At 42.8% G+C, this 15,100-nt stretch overlaps 1 protein-coding gene across 3 annotated transcripts in view; it reads left to right on the forward strand.

Moving 5' to 3' along the window:
• Positions 1 to 1,305: 1,305 nt before the first annotated feature.
• Positions 1,306 to 15,100, forward strand: part of ANKS1B (ankyrin repeat and sterile alpha motif domain containing 1B) — a 511,172-nt gene continuing 497,377 nt past the window's right edge. Inside the window, exon 1 of one of the 3 annotated variants that reach the window (XM_085653883.1) lies at positions 1,306 to 1,564. The gene's annotated coding sequence lies outside the window, so the exon portion shown is untranslated. Of the gene's footprint in view, positions 1,565 to 1,687; positions 1,829 to 15,100 lie in introns of those variants that run through there. The other 2 variants (XM_085653885.1, XM_085653884.1) reach the window with 2 other exon arrangements.

Below are 15,100 nucleotides of genomic sequence, written 5' to 3' on the forward strand. Positions count from 1 at the left end.
TCATTGTTACTATGTGCTTGTGTTGTATTGTGGGGAGGGGTCAATTTATGCATAATGTAAATTGAATGCTGTGGAGCCTTCCCTGGGTGGAAATTTGATTTATTTTATAATATTAGAATAACTTTTGAACTGCTGGGATTTGAATGTCATAAGGGGTATGTAAAAAATATGTTAAGGCGTGAAACAGCTCTGATGAGGGGAAGGTTGAGAATCCAATAAATTACAGAGAAAATCTGCAGGAGATTGCCTCTGCAAAAAACATACAATTTCCGTCCCTGATGACGCTGCCTAATGTTGGAGTGTCTGAATAAAGACCTTTCCATCACAACGAACCAAGCATTTTCTCAGCCTTTGCTTGTTAATGGTGGTTCGTTTTCAAAAATAACATCAACACACCTCTCTCTTACAGTCACTTCAGAGTTAGTCAAGCTATGACATGTCTTCCAGAAACTCTCGCACATCTCTCAATCGGATGTCTGGAGAGGAACTCTTGATCTTAGCTGTCTGTCTTCCCGGTCATAATTGGAGAATATCAGACGGGTAACTTCTGGGGAGCATCTGCATTTGCATTTCTAATACGGCATTTTTGCGCAACTTTTGAAGGACGTGAGCTAGATATTTTTGCTTAAATCAGCAGATTGTGCTGAACATGCTGTTTTATGCAGCAGGACCTTGAGTCTAAGCATTAGGCCGTGAATGCATAATTCCAGGCGTACTGGAAACGATAGACAAGTACGAAAATAGGGAGGGATCAAATCTTTTTTTGTTACATTAGCCTTACAATCAATGCCGGTAGTTTATCCATTCCATATTTTGGGAAACTATTCTTTTATATATAACATTAGGGAACAGCCATCGGACATTTTAAGGTATTCTCGAGTTACCGTATAAATTACGGTGCTATAAAATGCCGTAACATAATGGGAGTGTTTTGTATAGTTTATTTTGGACAATGAACGTAATTGACCTCTGTATATAAAAAAAATTCTGACACACCTCATGCAGCAAGCATGGTGTCAAAGCGGGCCACTTGCACCATAAGCGAAATGGTCTTTATCAAGTAAAGCGGGCGCACAAATATTATGGTAACGAAAAATTGACGCGGTGGGTCCAGCCCACTTGAAATAAAACTGGTTGAAGACGAAAATAATTTAGATAGCTGGGGCCTCAGTTACGTGAAATGTAAAGCACACCATGCTGTCAGTCCCGCTAATGCCGATTTGGAAACGTCTGTGCCAAACAGCCACGTGATATTCATAAATCGGGTTGAAAGGTAAAAACGATAAAAAAAAAAATCCACACGACAGCAGCAGCGCGGGGAGCTTTGCGTGCAGCCAGTAGGCAAGCATCTCCAGTCAGCCGCCGAACGCACATTGCAGGGGCGCGGAGACACTGCCTCCTCTCCCCAGAAGATTTCCATAGTAACGGGGCCGCGACCGACTGCAGGACACCGAGACATCTAGTGAGTCCGCGCTCGCCCGTCCACGACATCTTGATTTATGCCCTTCAGTTGGCTTTGGAGGCAGGAGCGGCTGGCAGGATCCGCAGGTGAACGCGACGCCCCGTAAGTAGCCTCTAGGCCGGGAAGGTGCGGCCGCCGCTACTGTCCGTTCGCGTTTTTTTCCCTTTCAGGTGTGAGTGAGCGCGTGACTTCGTTTGGGGGAACGGCGCAGAGGGTAGGGTGCGTAGTGCTCGCGAGAGGCGGCCCGGGATGGCCTTTCTCGGTGAGACTGCAGCGGTGCGCGAGGCGCACGGTGCCCCTGGACGCGCTGCAAGGCGCTGCCGGATCCTGACTGCCTCACAGTAGCCGTGGGCTGGGGGGCGCACGGTACTGTGTGTGTGTGCATCAGTTTTACGTGTTTGTCAATATATAGAAAATATACTGCATGTTTCTGTTGCTGCAAACATGAAGGCGATGTTTTGTGAAGGCATTTTTCTACGAGTGCTCTGTGAAATGCGGGTAGGGAGGGGAGGTGTGTGGGAAGCAGTCGGGTGTTTCAAATCCAACATCGCACTGTGCTGTCAGGCTGCGGAAGGCCGCGGAGGGAAGCTTTGCAGCCTTCTTGCTCTCTTCGTGTTATTTCTAGGCAGGTAGTGTTTACTGGCACTGCGTGCATCCATTTTTATTGAAAAAAACGGCTCTGAAATGGTTTCAGCAATTGTATTCACGGCCATATCGGTGATCCATTCCAGGCCCATCTTTCCTAATGAGCTATGTTTCACTAAACAAGCTGAGGCAGCAGTCTTTTGTAGAATCTAAATAAAGGCAGCGATGCTAATTAAGATTTCAAAAACCTATCACCGGGCTGATTTTTTCAGGACTGGCCTTTATTAAAATGCCATTATTACCCGTTCTTGCTTAGAGGAGAAAGTATTTTGCAAATATTTATGAAATGAGAATGAGCCTTTCAGCGTAATAACACCGTACAATTTTGAAATGTACGTCCACATAGCTTTTGAGAGAAAACGGGAGGGGACCGGCCACCTTACAAGCTGCTCTCCATGACACCGCATGTTCAGTTTGATATAGTAAACAACAGTAAGATGATATTCACCTAATTTGCCCTCAGCGCACCTCCCGAGGTTCCTGAAGAACCCAGAGTGTATGTGCAGATTTTTTGTATTTACTCCTCAGTTACATGTATCAATACAAGCATATTTAATAAATATTTAATACCGGCGTCGGGTGTTGAAACTAACATAGTTCTCATCAGCCGTTGTTAGTGACTGTCCACACGCCATGTAAAATACATGTAAACAACACAGCCATGGTCACCGCCGACCGGGAAGGACATTATTGACACAAATAACTGCAACCCCATTACTAGTTTCAGCCACTGCTTTGCTCATTTCAGACACATTTTTACTTATTTGTAGATGGCAGAGTGCAAGTTTAAAAATTTTTTTTTACTAGGAAAGGGACAGCGACCTCATTGTGTCCCCGAGTTATCTCGAGGACGGTGTATACTTGGAAGTGTAGCAATAGCTTCTCGGGAGCAGGATGCGCATAATAGCAGTGTCTCCCCCCCCCCCCCCCCCCCCCCTTGAGAATGGTCACCCAAGAGAGAGACCGGACTAGAGTAAAACAGCAAGCACTGAAAATTAACACTTTAGAGAACATCATACCCAGGGCTTTAAGTGGGATGAAAAAACTAGTAATAAAGGGAGTGGCTTGAAAAACTTAAGCTAAAAATCTGTGCTTAGCATTGTGTGCTGCCTGTCTGCTATTTTGCTGTTTCTATCATTGCATTCAGGTATATAATACAATAAGCAACATTACACATTCAACAAGCCAGGACAATTGGCTTTGCCAGTGGTTGTTAGTTGCACAAGATAAATTAGCAACAATTATGGCTTTGTTGTATATAGTATTGAAAAAGCTTCCATTCTGAAATGATAAGACTGTGAAAGTACTATAGCAAGTCTCTTTGAAGTTACATCAAAGGCAGTGAAGGGTGGTACTGCTGCAGAGTTAAGATTTGTTTCTCGCCCTGAGGGTGAGGGCAAAAATGGAGAGCTCGATAAGTACCCATCTCGGCATCTGCGTTTTAGAACTGCTGGTGCTGAGCCCCTGCAGGATCCAGCCTACTTAAAGCCCATAGATACCAATGTACTGTAATCTGTGACCCGTCAAGGCTGAAATGCGGTTAAGCACTATTTCAGAACTAGGCCAAGCTGGATTATTCCCTCAAAACCGCACTCCTCACTTTACAAGGAGGAATCATCTAATCCAATACATTTGTAGTCATCAAAAACCCCCATCCCCCCAATAGCTTGTAACCTCCCTGTTAAGCATACCCTTTTCCAGAAAGTTTTATTTATTGCGGTCTCCCTTTTGCTCATATTGTGTTTCATCTGTCTCACCAGCGAGAGGATTTTCAGTCAGTTGCATAGCAAAGGTTCCATTGGCCCTGATGTAAACAAGGGAAATGGGCCCTCCTTATCATCTCTATTTGGGGTAGTTAAGACCAGCTGTAAACAGGGTGCAGTGAGCCCATCACTCCCCTGGACCTTACTGACACTGCACCTACTGAATTAATGATGGGCAACAGTGTTACACCACAATTAGGAAAAAGTCATGAGCTTTATAATACAAACCAGAAGAGACAACATGTATTGACTTAGATTTCATTACAAGACCGGAGGCTACCATTATGCTTACACTTTTAATTGCGTCACCAGGACAGCCGCATACATCACAAAGGAAGTATTCCAAATAGAACATTAACAATAGTAAAAGGCATGAGCCCACAGTATTCTGCCTCTTTTAAATGCGGCTCCAGGACAGATAAGTTCTCTTTTGTGATCCTTATCTAACTTGCTTCTCTATTGTCTTGTTCATTTTATGCGATGTTATTTAGAATGTTTTAATCCATTTTGATGTATTTTACATGTACCCGTTAATGTAGTTTACTGGGTGTTTTTCCGTATACCCTGCGCGCTCGCATTCTGCTGTTATCGTGCTTCTGCACCTTTCACTCGCTGTTTGGGGACTCCCCCCTGCGCTTCCGCACCTTCCTCACGCTGTTTCGGGACCTTTTCTCCCTCCCTCAGCGCCGTTTCTATCCCTCCCGCCTCCAATTTATGGAGGTTGGACTCTACCTTGCACTGGTGCTGTTTTTCCGACGCTCATAGCCGATATTTCATCCCGCAGTCCTCCCCACGGTACACTCCGTTATTTTACATGTTCTGCCCTTTTGGAGGCATTCAGCGGTACGTTTCCCCTCCTCCATTAGAGGAATGAACCTTGGCAACGCGTCGCTAACGTCGTCGTGTTGCCAAGGAACATTCCTCTCTCCTATCAGCCTGTACTACACGCGTCATGCTCGTCATGACAACCAGGCCATAAACAACCTCCGGTGATCGCGCTCGAGCGCATTTCGATCACCGGAGGAAGACAGTTGTTTACCAGACACGGTTTTTTCTCTCCAGCCTACGCCCTAGTTTAATAAGCAGACTGCACTGCAGATTTAAAATTCACAAACTTTGAGCATCTCCCCAATTAATTTATTTCTCAACCTTATTTAAAAAAAAAAAAAAAAAAAAAAATACAATATTATTATTTACATCCCCATCATTATATTTATAAAAAAAAAAGGGAGAGAGAGTATTTTATTTATTAATATTTAATTATTAAGATAATTTTATCCCTACCTTCATCTATCATGTCTGATTTCGACTCAGACGAAGCAGAGGCTAGTGCGCCAACCCCCAATTTAAATAATGAGGCTTTTAAAGAGATCATTCACGAGGAAATGAGATCATGTATGTTGGAGACCTTGTCCAAAGTAATGACTTCTAAAAGATCTTTCCTATCTGATGAAGAGATTATCTCCCTTGACCAACATACTCTCTCTAATGATGATCTCACTCACACAAGGGGAAAAAGAACCAAAAAAAGTAAGAACATAGAAGTTTTCCCCAAGAGCACTGAAGGGGCTAGTACCTCTTTCTCCCTGGGTGTCCCCAGCGGCACAACATATAAAGGTGTCCCTAGCGGCACAACACATAAAGGTGTCCTCAGCGGCACAAAATATCATGGTGTCCCTTGCGGCACAAAATATCTAAGTGCTCTAAACAATGACCTCGCTACTGATGATGATCTCTACATTGATGACGCCTCTGAGTCTCCGGACGAATATGTCCTAGACCTAGATCAAGACGATCTTGAATTTAACTCTCTAGATGAAGACCTCTCTCACTCAAAAGATACTATCTTAGACCCTTTGGGCCAAGAGATGTTTTCTCCTCTCAACATTAAACATCCCAGGAGCTCAGATTGGATCCCTCACGACCATGTGAGCAAATTTATAAACAAATGGCTGAGAAACCCCCTTGATAGAGATGCTCGGAACCTACTAAGAGCTGAATGCTCTCGTCCTTCCATTGCAGATAAGACTTGCCAGACTCCTAATCTCGACCCAGAACTTATCAAGTATCTCTTCAAGCTCGGAAGAGATCCTAGAAAGGGTATGGAGAGGTCCTTAAAAGGCTGCCAGGATAGGGTCCTTGACATTCTGGGCCCATTGGCAAGAATCATCGATATTTCGGAAGAAAGCCATATTAATGGCACTCCCCTCGACACAGAACTCATTAGAGGACTTAGTCAGAGAGCTCTTGTTCTGTTAGGCAACGCTAATGCCAGCCTGAATTCCGAGAGGAGAAGAGTGGTCCTAACCAAGATTAGCCCGAAACTCAGTGATCTAGCAGACAAAGAACCTTCTGCCAACCCTAAAGGCTTGCTTTTCGGAGAAGACCTGATTAAGACCCTAGGGAAATACGTTTCTACGTTCACAGCCCTTGATAAAGCACATCAGAATATGAAGAGAGTGTTTAACTCGAATAACCTTTTCGCAAGGGCCGGTAGACGGGGCCAGTCTTCCGGCCGATTCAACAGAAGGCCCTACCCTAGAGGAAGAGGTTATGCCGGAAGAGGCTTCTTCAACCCAAACACTCCCCAATTCTTTCCGCAAAGAGGAAGAGGGTTTCGCTCAAGAAGCTTCAGATCCCGCGGACCATCTACCGACAACAGCAACCAAAGTGAGTATAATTTCTACCCTTTCCCCTCATTCCCCTGTTCCCAAAGTGGGTGGAAGACTCAAACTCTTTTTCAACAACTGGAAGTTGATAACACAAGACCCATGGGTTTTAAATACCGTCAAGGGATTCATGATAGACTTTATCCAAACTCCTTACCAATCTTTTTTCCCAAAAGAAATGCCTCTTTCCCTAGATCAGGAAAAGATTATAGAGGAGGAGATCTCCTCTATGCTTCAGAAGGGTGCTATAGTAGAAGTTCCTTTAGAGATGCTAAGATTCATAAGCACCCTGTTCCTTGTCAAGAAAAAAGACAAGGGGTGGAGACCCGTCATAAATTTAAGAGCCCTCAACAAATTCCTTGTCTACAGACACTTCAAGATGGAAGGTATTCACCTTCTGAGGGATTTACTTCTAAAAGACGACTGGCTTGTAAAGTTAGACCTAAAGGACGCCTACTTCACGATTCCTATGGCCAAAACCCACCAACCCTTCCTTCAATTTCTTTGGAAAAACCGTCTTTTCCAATTCAAGGCTCTCCCCTTCGGACTTTCTTCAGCCCCATGGTGTTTCACCAAGGTAATGAGATCAATCGCTTCCTGTTTAAGGAAAAAAGGTATCCGCATGATAGTTTATCTAGACGATATCCTCATCCTCTCTCAGGACCATTGTCAAATTCTCCAAGATCTAAATACTGTGATGGACCTTTTGGAAAACCTGGGGTTTATTATAAACAGAGAAAAATCCATCCTTTCACCTTCAAAAAAACTAGAATTCCTTGGTTTTTCGGTAGATACCACAAGTTGTCTACTACTCCTTCCTCCAAAAAAGATATCCAAAATAAAAAAAGAAATAAGACATATCCTAAAACTTCAGACTTTTCCCCTAAGGGAATTAGCCAGATTACTAGGTCTCCTTTCCTCTTCGATTCAAGCCATCTTCCCAGGCCCTCTAAATTACCGTGCACTTCAGAGGGTGAAAGCGAGGGCCCTTCAATCGGGCCTCTGGTACGGAGACCTTATCTCGCTAGACCAGGAGGCCAAGGTAGAACTGACCTGGTGGTTAGACAACCTAGAGGCATGGAATGGGAAAGCAATTTTTGGCTCAACTCCAGAATTCGTTTTAGAATCAGATGCCAGCCTTCATGGCTGGGGAGCATGCTTTCAAGGCCAGAACACTGGTGGAATTTGGTCTCCGGAAGAATCCTTACATCATATAAATTTTCTGGAATTGACAGCTGGTCTTTACGCCTTGATGAGTTTCAAACAATTCATTCAGGGCAGGTCTATCATCCTGAAAATGGACAATATCTCCGCCGTAGCCTACATAAATCGGCTAGGTGGAACCAAATCTGCCGACCTCTCCAATCTTGCCAAGAAACTTTGGATGTTCTGCTTGGAACACAAAATCGCCTTAAGAGCCGAATATCTCCCAGGCACATCCAATGTATCGGCAGACTGGAATTCAAGGTTCCTTCTGGACTTCAGCGATTGGAAACTCAACGTCTCCGTCTTCAATTCCCTCAACTTCTATTGGGGACCTCTGGTTTTAGACCTCTTTGCCAGCAGACTAACCTTCCAAATCAAGAATTATTACAGTTGGATGCCAGATCCGGGTGCTCTGGCAGTGAATGCCTTCCTCCAACCTTGGCAAGGCAGAAACAGCTACGCCTTTCCCCCCTTTTCCATGATTCAGAGAGTGCTTCAGAAAGTCAGACTTCACCAATGCTCAATCGTGTTAATCACTCCCTTCTGGCCCTCTCAAGCCTGGTTCCCAACTGCCCTAGAGATGAGCTACGACTCCCCATTCCTAATTCCCTTCCTTGCGGACCTTCTTACAGACATAGACGGTCATCTTCACCCCATGGTTCAGTCAGGGAAACTGAACCTTCTTGCCTGGAGAGTGTCAGGAGACCCAATGATCTCTCAGGACTTTCGTCAACAGCTTCAACTCTCCTTGGCGAATCCTGGGCCCCTGGCACACACTACCGATACAACAACATTTGGAAATCTTGGGTTCGTTGGTGCTTGGAAAGGAATCTGGATTCCGTTCAAGCACCTATCGTTGACATAATCAACTTTCTAGTGGAACAATTTGAAAGAGGCCTTAGTTATAGATCTATCAATTGTTATAGATCTGCCATCTCCGCCGGCCACTCCCTCGTCAACGGTAAAACTATTGGTAAAAATGCAATTATTTGCAGGGTCCTTAAAAGTATCAGACTCAGAAGACCTCCTAGACCCAGATATCAATCCCTTTGGGATGTGAACCTAATCCTTGACCTTTTTTCAGTTTGGCCCATTAATTCACTCTTAGACAATAAAAAACTTTCTATTAAACTAGCTACTTTACTTTGCTTAATTTCCTGTCGTAGAGTCTCTGATGTCAAAGCTCTGGAGATATCTAATAGATCTTATAGCATGTTCGGAGTAAACTTTGAGCTCTTCAGAAGAACAAAGACCATGTCCAATTCTATTTTTTACCCTCGTTTTGATGATTACCCCAAACTCTGTGTAGTTGACTGTATGAAGGAATACGACTCTAGAATGAATTCTCTTCGACCTCCTAGTGCAAACCAATTGCTCATTTCCTTTGTTAAACCACATAAGCCTGTTTCTTCCAGTTCTATCTCTAGATGGGTTAAAATTGTGATGAACCTAGCAGGTATCGACCTTAATATTTTTAAACCACACTCTATCAGAGGAGCTATGGCCAGTAAGTCCTTCTGGTCCGGAGGTAAGTTGGATGATATCCTCAAGGCTGCTGATTGGTCTAATGCTCGGACCTTTGCTCATCATTACTGTAAGCCTATCCCGCATGTGTCTGACGTAGTATTACAAAGCTACCAACAAGCATAATGGTAGCCTCCGGTCTTGTAATGAAATTGCGATTCTCCTATTTACATGACCAGAGAATCTGGATTTCATTAAAGACACGGAGGCTAACATTATCCCCCCCCTCCTCTTTCCCTTTGGAGGTTGTTATGCTTCTATAGAAATTATTCTAATGTTTATTATTATATTCTATAGATATTTTATTGTTGACTTGACTTGTTATTGTTGACCTGACATACTTTTCATGCCTTTTATACATTGTTGTTTTTCATGAGTCTTTTACTCTTATTATACTTGCACTAATTCTCTCTCTTTTGCAGATGCTCTCTAAAGAATTTTTGGATTTGAGTTTCTTCTCCTTCTCCATCTTCGGTGTCCTTCCTTCTACGACTTCCTACATTTCACCAAGACGTTTTTTTTTTCTTCACTTACTAAGTTCAAAGGATTTTATCGAACTTTTCCTGTTGTTTCTCGCGATTTAAAAGAGGCAGAATACTGTGGGCTCATGCCTTTTACTATTGTTAATGTTCTATTTGGAATACTTCCTTTGTGATGTATGCGGCTGTCCTGGTGACGCAATTAAAAGTGTAAGCATAATGTTAGCCTCCGTGTCTTTAATGAAATCCAGATTCTCTGGTCATGTAAATAGGAGAATCGCAATTCCTGCACACATCTATAAGTAATTCATGCATACATATTAAGAAGTGAGACCTCCCTCAGTGGTCAGGCTTCAGTAGTCCATGCACCTAACCTGGTCACCTTTGTTTGAGGAACTGTGAGGACCTCATGAGGACTCAGTTTAGCAGATGAGTGCACAGATGCACCCATCTATTGGGAAATGTTACAACAGTTAGGTGCCTCTAAGAGGCAAGGGCTGAACTAGTCACACATCAAACTATGGCTGGCACACACCTCAATGAAATCTCCAAATTCTCTAATAAAATGGTGTCTATGGAAGGCAGGTAGGACTGGGGTATCCTCTGTCACCCTGACATGACTGAAAACTCCCAATAACCTGCTACCAAACTGGTGTCTATGCAAGACCAATACAGCTAGGCTCTATCTGGCATTAGTGGAGCTTGGCAGTATCGGTCATGACTCACTCTGGCCGCTCTGAGGTTCTTGGTAGGCTTCCCTAGTGGGTTAGACTGTCTCTTCACCAGTGGCAGTTCATATTGTTTAGGGGTTAGCACTGTGTAAGTCAAAAAATACTTCATCAATTGTACATTCTGATGGCTCCTATCACCACATCCGCAAATTATCTGCACACAGTAAAGGGAAAAAAAAAGAATTCCTTCATAAAGTGGACCTTGCTCCAGGCATGTCATAGTATTTTTCAAGCAGCAGAGATATTTACGTCATTTCAGTAATGTATCACTATGCACAGTCAAGTGACCTCCACCCTTTGTCATACTCTTTCTGCACCATGTACTAGGCAGCACATGCTGCCCTGTAGTGGAGGATGAGTTATTTGAAAACTTCAGTAATTGTTAGACTTGCTTCTGAAACCCTCTCGTCCCAATTAACCAGATTTCGTGATCCTGTGCAAATCAGGGGGTAGCCCTTATCGAGAGCACAAATATGCAACTTATTTTTCAGTATGCGCTTTATGGAAATTCAGAAGAATTGTCTTGCAGTGTTATGGGTTTGACAAGTCTAGTGTGTGCATTTTTTCACCATATATGAGGCTAAATCAGTCAAAGTAGATTGGTGTGTTTTATCTTAGTTCCTCATCTTGCTTGGAAAATACATTTAAAGTTCTTATATTTATACGTTGTTAAAATGTATTTTGTTTTTCATGAAACTGTGTTTACCACACCGTGTCTCTTATTTGGCACAAGATGTAATGGAAGCTCAAAATGAATAGATGAATTGGTGTGATTTGTTTTGTTTTTACTGTTTATGTTGTCTTTAAAGTCACTAGCACATTGTGGTACAAGTCAGAAAAGGTGATGGTATCACATAGTGCAGGGAAGTTCACTACAAGGTTACTCAGTTGGGTTCTAGTAATACTGCCTTCCGGTGACTGATACACGTCCAGGAAAGAGGCCCACTAGGCAAGAGCAACATCATTCCAAAAACACACTGTATTCTACAGAGAATCTGTTCTTCTAAAAACAGAGGTCATGTTAAGACGGTTAATACTTTCACATTGTATAGGTTTGCTCGTCAAGTGGTTGTGATGGTCTCGGTTTGGAATGTCATGACATCAGTAGAATGCTATGATTTAATCTGTTTCTGGGTGTGGTGGCAGTTATCTCTCAGCCCCTGCTGCATGGCTGCATTTTACTGCTGTCATTAGGGATAATCTAATCCCATGTGGTGTCGATTCTTTTACTACAATTTTGGCGTTTTGGATCAAGACAACACTTCCACTGTCCTGCTACAGGCCCAGGGTTTTGTGAGTAAAGGTTTTCTGCGCAACCCGTGCTTCTGTGCGCTTTGTGCAGCGCCCAGCCGAGGCCGTTGGTGCGTGGCACGCCTTCGGTTATTGACCGTGCCGATTCAAGATGCTTTGAACAGTTTACCGCCTTCAACCTCGAAGATTTGTAGGCGTGCGCACCTCTCAACATGTAGCCTGTTTTAAACGTCAAGCCTCGATTGCTTGTGCACAGCTTCATTAACGTGAAGCGAAGGGGGATCTAAGCTGCGCGCGCAGGGCTCGAACAGCTGATCCAAGCGCGTGAGTAAACACCCGGTGCACAGCTCCTTCAGGCCTTCCCGACCAGTGACTGCTCATCCGCGGCCTCGAGTTTCATTGCATCCCTCGAACATGCAGTCACAGGCTGTGTGTAGCGCAGCGTTAATTACTGTAATTCCAGTTTTCATTTCAGCCTCTTCAGGTCCGTTTCCAGGATCGACAAAAATTGAACATTCACTGCCCTTTTCTTACTGGCGCCCTGGAGGTGTTGTTTCTGGCAGGTTTTCATGACGTCTCTGTAGTGACAAACACAGACAAAGGATTACACCAAGTGTCTTAAAAGAGCAGAGTGGTAGTGTGCACATTGTCTCTGTGGGAATAAACACAGGGAAAGGACCACATCAATTCAAACTAGCATAGAGAGCAGACTAGTAGTCTTGAGCAAGTCGTTTTCAGTGATTTGTACGCTTTCTGTTTTAAGAGAATTTCAGTACTATATCGATTCATGGCACAAGGTTAGTGACAATGGTGCAACTCATTTTCAGCGATTTTCTCGCTTTCTGTTTATTTTACTTCAACATTTTGCAGCTTTTTAGCATTTTACAGGCTTTTAAACATATGGCTATTTTCTACTCCAATTCTTACTTGGCACCAGTTTGATATTAATGTAGAGTCAATTCCACATTTGCCATATGTGCAGAGTGTCATCACAGCGATCTGCATGGTTTTGAACATTATGGTGTATCTGTTCAATTTCTTTAATGTGCAAAATGTGACTCCAACAGCTCCATTCCTTCTACAACCAGAAGGACCACGACTTGAATGGTAGTTATGGTTAATATCCTTCAAAGAGTATTTAGGCACTATTGATGCTCAGAGGTTTAGGCCAGAAAGAAAACAAAGTCTAATGCACTATTATTTAGCTGTGGAAGGGCAGAATATATTTGATCACTTACAACTGTACAATTGCAGTTCAGACTCATGTGCAAGTAGGGTTATCAAAAGATTTTTGGGAGGTCATCTTACACTTAACTTATCAAGGCATGTTTCATCATTTGATGACCTCTCGTACAGGGGTAGGAGCAATTCCACCCCAGCGTCCTCAGCCAAGGGATTCTATTATTAGCCTTGGGAGTTCTTAGAAATCAATTTTCAGGACAGTGTCTTAAGTCCTATTTTTTTTAAAAAGAAAGAAAGGATAAAATATACCTTGTGGTATAGTCCAAGAATTACTTTCATTACGAGTACCCCTGGTATGGTTAAAATACATGAACTGTTGGTTGTAAGGCGACAAACAATGGATCACCTGACCATACTCAAATATTCTAGTTACCAACATGTTTCAACCCTCTGATAGCCAAGAGCCTCTAACGGTTTCGGCTCTTCCTCAGGGTAAAGAAAATAACTGAAAGCAGTTATTATCTATTTTACGTCTGTGTGAGTTTTACACGGAGTTCATGTAATATTTTGCAAAAACTAAGTGAATGTTTAGGGTCACTTCTGAAGAAAGGGGCTGCGTTTTTGTTGACCCATGAATGTGAATGCATGTTTCAGAAGATCAGAGGGAATAGTAAAGGCACCCGCTTTACAGCCATTTGTAGAAGGGAAAAAAAGACAATTGTTACTGTGGTTGCATATGAGTATGGTTTGGGCGTTGTTCTGTAGCAGTCAAATGGTAAATATGAGAGTACAATCGGTTTTGACAACAGGACTTTATGCCAAGTTGAACTAGAGTATTCCGTAGTTGAAAAACAGCTTCATGTGCTTGGAGCATGAAGAACATCAAACCATACTTGTGGGGCAGACCATTTGTTTGAAATAAAAAACATTGTCGCTTAGTAGATATTTAATCTAATAAGAAGTTAAACGATCTACAGCTCGTTTTGCCAGACTCTTTGATAAATGTTTGGAGTTCTCATTCACTGTTGAATACTTACCTGGTGGGAAGAATTGTAGGGCCTATCAAGGGTGCCCATAGAGGACACCGATGAGCTTGACTTGAAAACAGAAATTGAAGAATGCTTTGTGACATGAAATGGGGATATGAGTGTGTGTGGGTTTGAGAACAAATGGATAACTTAAGTCATCAAAGATTACATTTTAAGTGAAGTCATGACTTAGGTCAAGCTTGATTGGTCAAAGGAGAGACACCTATCATCTGATTTCCAAATGTTTTGGTATATGTCGGTAAACTGCCCATTGAAGGTAATTGATGTGAGGTGACATATTGGTACCCCTCTTGGTGTTTTCACCACAAAATAATTTAATTAGCTGATTCAGGACATTTGGGATCAACCATATTGAAAGGGATACAGAATGATTTCTGGTGGCCAAGAAAGGATGGAGACATTGATGACTTTAAGAGGTGTGTGAAGTGCAGTTAGAGTGATAGCGTTTTGGTAACAGAGGGAATGATCGAATCAATCACACACTGCCCAGACCAAGCTTGGCAATGATTAGGAGTTGATTTATTGGGACTCTATAATATTTTGCCACCACAAATTATATATTTTGTTATATTGTTTGAACATCTCTCTAGAGGAGTTGAGGTTGAATCAATTAGTTTTAACAACCAAAAATGCGATTGAATGCTTTCAAAAGATATTTATTTGTGAGGATTTGCCTGTCAAGATTATGGCAGACAATGATGTGCAGTTTACGTCATCAGAAATGGTTTCTTTTCTGAACAAATGTGGTATTAAACTCATTCGAATACAGCTTTATCACCTGCAAGACAATGGAAACATGAAATGCTTCATTACAGTTTTGGTAGAATGCCTCTTTCTGCATGATCACCCCTAAAGGGTTGCTGCTGGTTTTCCAACTTTGAGAGTGCACTGACATCTGCTAAGCAGACCTCAATGCCAATTCTCTAACCCTTAAAAGGTATCTGTCTGTATCACCCACAATTGGCATTCGTTAACTTATACGTCCCTTGTATATAGTACCAGGGGTACCTAGGGCCTGTAAGTTAAAGTGCCCCAACGTGGACTTCAGCACTTATTGTGCCACCACGAGAGAGACAAATCAAAGCATGCCCCCTCACCCCCCAGTCTTCTATTACTGGCTGGCAGGACAGTTTTCAAAC

The sequence above is a fragment of the Triturus cristatus genome, chromosome 4_1 (genome assembly GCF_964204655.1).
Source record: "Triturus cristatus chromosome 4_1, aTriCri1.1, whole genome shotgun sequence".
Taxonomy (NCBI): Eukaryota; Metazoa; Chordata; class Amphibia; order Caudata; family Salamandridae; genus Triturus; species Triturus cristatus.